The sequence below is a fragment of the Babylonia areolata genome, chromosome 29 (genome assembly GCF_041734735.1).
Source record: "Babylonia areolata isolate BAREFJ2019XMU chromosome 29, ASM4173473v1, whole genome shotgun sequence".
NCBI classification, from domain to species: Eukaryota; Metazoa; Mollusca; class Gastropoda; order Neogastropoda; family Buccinidae; genus Babylonia; species Babylonia areolata.
This window is the reverse complement of record NC_134904.1, coordinates 18,681,075-18,686,074: the sequence shown is the minus strand read 5'-3', so window position 1 is coordinate 18,686,074 and position 5,000 is coordinate 18,681,075. Positions and strand designations below refer to the sequence as shown.

The 5,000-nt window shown below is 50.7% G+C and overlaps 1 protein-coding gene across 2 annotated transcripts in view; it reads left to right on the top strand.

Moving 5' to 3' along the window:
• Nucleotides 1-5,000, top strand: part of LOC143302192 (retinol dehydrogenase 12-like) — a 77,194-nt gene that overhangs the window by 57,787 nt on the left and 14,407 nt on the right. The window lies entirely within an intron of this gene.

Below are 5,000 nucleotides of genomic sequence, written 5' to 3'. Positions count from 1 at the left end.
CACACCCCACCCTTCAAACCACCTCTCTCTCCACACCCACACACACACACCCCACCCTTCAAACCACCTCTCTCCACACCCACACACACACACATACCCCACCCTTCAAACCACCTCTCTCCACACCCACACACACACACCCCACCCTTCAAACCACCTCTCTCTCCACACCCACACACACACACACCCCACCCTTCAAACCACCTCTCTCTCCACACCCACACACACACAACACCCCACCCTTCAAACCACCTCTCTCTCCACACCCACACACACACACCCCACCCTTCAAACCACCTCTCTCTCCACACCCACACACACACACCCCACCCTTCAAACCACCTCTCTCTCCACACCCACACACACACACCCCCCACCCTTCAAACCACCTCTCTCTCCACACCCACACACACACAACACCCTACCCTTCAAACCACCTCTCTCTCCACACCCACACACACACACCCCCACCCTTCAAACCACCTCTCTCCACACACACACACACACACACACCCCACCCCACCATTCAAACCACCTTTCTCCACACACACATACACCACCCCCACCATTCAAACCACCTCTCTACACACACACACACACACACACACACACACACACACACACACACACACACCACCCTTCAAACCATCTCTCTCCACACACACACACACACACACACACACACACACACACACACACACACACACACACACACACACACACACACACACACCATTCCCACCCTCCAAACCACCTCTCTCCACACACACACACACACACACACACACACACACACACACACACACACACACACACCACACCACCCTTCAAACCACCTCTCTCCACACACACACACACACACACACACACACACACACACACACACACACGCGCGCGCGCGCGCGCGCGCGCACACACACACACACACACACGCACACACACACACACACACACACACACACACACACACACACACACACACACACACACACACACACATACACACACCACCCCACCCTCCGAGTTTTCTCCACAACAGACGAGAAGAGAGGACATGTGTATGGCCGGGAAGGGATGTCACAGACTTCGAAAGTCCGTCGAGGGTGTGTACTCGTTTCGGTCTGTCTGTCTGTCTGTCTGTTTGTCTGTCTGCCTGCCTGTCTGTCTGTCTGTCTGCCTGCCTGTCTGTCCGTCCGTCCGTCCGTCCGTCCGTCTATCTGTCTGTCTGTCCGTCTATCTGTCTGTATGTCTGTCTCTGTCTGAGGAAGTATGATGAAGGGGGAGGGGGGGGGGATCCAAAGAAAACTAACAAAAACAATAAAAAGACAGCGTTTTACTCGCTTTGCTGAAGAAAAAAAGAAGAAGAAGAAGAAAATTAAAGATTTTTTTTTTTAAATGGGGCTGCGTTATCGGAACGAAGATTACGTTTTTGGTCAGGGTCTGTTTTTATTGTTTGATTGATTTGGGTTTTCTTTTAACACATCCCTTATATAAGAGAGGGGAGGGAGGAAGTGTGTATTGAGAGGGACTGTGTATGTATTGAGAGGGACTGAGCGTGTATTGAGAGGGACTGTGTGTGACGTGTGTATTGAGAGGGACTGTGTGTGTATTGAGAGGGACTGAGTGTGACGTGTGTATTGAGAGGGACTGAGTGTGCGTTGAGAGGGACTGAGTGTGACGTGTGTATTGAGAGGGACTGAGTGTGTATTGAGAGGGACTGAGTGTGCGTTGAGAGGGACTGAGTGTGTATTGAGAGGGACTGAGTGTGTATTGAGAGGGACTGAGTGTGCGTTGAGAGGGACTGAGTGTGACGTGTGTATTGAGAGGGACTGAGTGTGCGTTGAGAGGGACTGAGTGTGACGTGTGTATTGAGAGGGACTGAGTGTGACGTGTGTATTGAGAGGGACTTAGTGTGCGTTGAGAGGGACTGAGTGTGTATTGAGAGGGACTGAGTGTGTATTGAGAGGGACTGAGTGTGTATTGAGAGGGACTGAGTGTGTATTGAGAGGGACTGAGTGTGTATTGAGAGGGACTGAGTGTGCGTTGAGAGGGACTGAGTGTGTATTGAGAGGGACTGAGTGTGCGTTGAGAGGGACTGAGTGTGTATTGAGAGGGACTGAGTGTGTATTGAGAGGGACTGAGTGTGCGTTGAGAGGGACTGAGTGTGTATTGAGAGGGACTGAGTGTGTATTGAGAGGGACTGAGTGTGTATTGAGAGGGACTGTGTGTGTATTGAGAGGGACTGAGTGTGACGTGTGTATTGAGAGGGACTGAGTGTGCGTTGAGGGGGACTGAGTGTGACGTGTGTATTGAGAGGGACTGAGTGTGACGTGTGTATTGAGAGGGACTTAGTGTGCGTTGAGAGGGACTGAGTGTGTATTGAGAAGGACTGAGTGTGTGTTGAGAGGGACTGAGTGTGTATTGAGAGGGACTGAGTGTGCGTTAAGAGGGACTGAGTGTGTATTGAGAGGGACTGAGTGTGTATTGAGAGGGACTGAGTGTGCGTTAAGAGGGACTGAGTGTGTATTGTGAGAGACTGAGTGTGTATTGAGAGGGACTGTGTGTGACGTGTGTATTGAGAGGGACTGAGTGTGTATTGAGAGGGACTGAGTGTGCGTTGAGAGGGAGTGAGTGTGTATTGAGAGGGACTGAGTGTGTATTGAGAAGGACTGAGTGTGCGTTGAGAGGGACTGAGTGTGCGTTGAGAGGGACTGAGTGTGTATTGAGAGGGACTGAGTGTGTATTGAGAAGGACTGAGTGTGCGTTGAGAGGGACTGAGTGTGTATTGAAAGGGACTGTGTGTGACGTGTGTATTGAGAGGGACTGTGTGTGTATTGAGAGGGACTGAGTGTGACGTGTGTATTGAGAGGGACTGAGCGTGTATTGAGAGGGACTGTGTGTGACGTGTGTATTGAGAGGGACTGTGTGTGTATTGAGAGGGACTGAGTGTGACGTGTGTATTGAGAGGGACTGAGTGTGCGTTGAGAGGGACTGAGTGTGACGTGTGTATTGAGAGGGACTGAGTGTGTATTGAGAGGGACTGAGTGTGCGTTGAGAGGGACTGAGTGTGTATTGAGAGGGACTGAGTGTGTATTGAGAGGGACTGTGTGTGTATTGAGAGGGACTGAGTGTGACGTGTGTATTGAGAGGGACTGAGTGTGCGTTGAGAGGGACTGAGTGTGTATTGAGAGGGACTGAGTGTGACGTGTGTATTGAGAGGGACTGAGTGTGTATTGAGAGCGACTGAGTGTGTATTGAGAGGGACTGTGTGTGACGTGTGTATTGAGAGGGACTGTGTGTGTATTGAGAGCGACTGTGTGTGTATTGAGAGCGACTGAGTGTGTATTGAGAGGGACTGTGTGTGAGAGGGACTGAGTGTGTATTGAGAAGGACTGAGTGTGTATTGAGAGGGACTGTGTGTGCGTTGAGAGGGACTGAGTGTGCGTTGAGAGGGACTGAGTGTGACGTGTGTATTGAGAGGGACTGAGTGTGTATTGAGAGGGACTGTGTGTGTATTGAGAGGGACTGAGTGTGTATTGAGAGGGACTGTGAGTGTGTTGAGAGGGACTGAGTGTGCGTTGAGAGGGACTGAGTGTGCGTTGAGAGGGACTGAGTGTGACGTGTGTATTGAGAGGGACTGTGTGTGTATTGAGAGCGACTGTGTGTGTATTGAGAGCGACTGAGTGTGTATTGAGAGGGACTGTGTGTGACGTGTGTATTGAGAGGGACTGAGTGTGTATTGAGAGGGACTGTGTGTGTATTGAGAGCGACTGTGTGTGTATTGAGAGCGACTGAGTGTGTATTGAGAGGGACTGTGTGTGAGAGGGACTGAGTGTGTATTGAGAGGGACTGAGTGTGCGTTGAGAGGGACTGAGTGTGTATTGAGAGGGACTGAGTGTGTATTGAGGGGGACTGAGTGTGCGTTGAGAGGGACTGAGTGTGTATTGAGAGGGACTGAGTGTGTATTGAGAGGGACTGAGTGTGCGTTAAGAGGGACTGAGTGTGTATTGAGAGGGACTGAGTGTGACGTGTGTATTGAGAGGGACTGAGTGTGTATTGAGAGGGACTGAGTGTGCGTTGAGAGGGACTGAGTGTGTATTGAGAGGGACTGAGTGTGTATTGAAAGGGACTGAGTTTGTGTTGAGAGGGACTGAGTGTGTATTGAGAGGGACTGAGTGTGTATTGAGAGGGACTGTGTGTGTATTGAGAGGGACTGAGTGTGCGTTGAGAGGGACTGAGTGTGCGTTGAGAGGGACTGAGTGTGACGTATGTATTGAGAGGGACTGAGTGTGTATTGAGAGGGACTGAGTGTGCGTTGAGAGGGACTGAGTGTGTATTGAGAGGGACTGAGTGTGCGTTGAGAGGGACTGAGTGTGTATTGAGAGGGACTGAGTGTGACGTGTGTATTGAGAGGGACTGTGTGTGTATTGAGAGCGACTGTGTGTGTGTTGAGAGGGACTGAGTGTGTGTTGAGAGGGACTGTGTGTGTGTTGAGAGGGACTGAGTGTATTGAGAGGGACTGAGTGTGTATTGAGAGGGACAGAGTGTGTATTGAGAGGGACTGAGTGTGTATTCAGAGGGACTGTGTGTGTATTGAGCGGGACAGAGTGTGTATTGAGAGCGACTGAGTGTGTATTGAGAGGGACTGTGTGTGTATTGAGAGCGACTGAGTGTGTATTGAGAGGGACTGTGTGTGACGTGTGTATTGAGAGGGACTGAGTGTGTATTGAGAGCGACTGAGTGTGTATTGAGAGGGACTGAGTGTGTATTGAGAGGGACTGTGTGTGTATTGAGAGGGACTGAGTGTGTATTGAGAGGGACTGAGTGTGTATTGAGAGGGACTGAGTGTGCGTTGAGAGGGACTGAGTGTGTATTGAGAGGGACTGTGTGTGTATTGAGAGCGACTGAGTGTGTATTGAGAGCGACTGAGTGTGTATTGAGAGGGACGTGTGTGACGTGTGTATTGAGAGGGACTGTGTGTGTATTGAGAGGGACTGAGT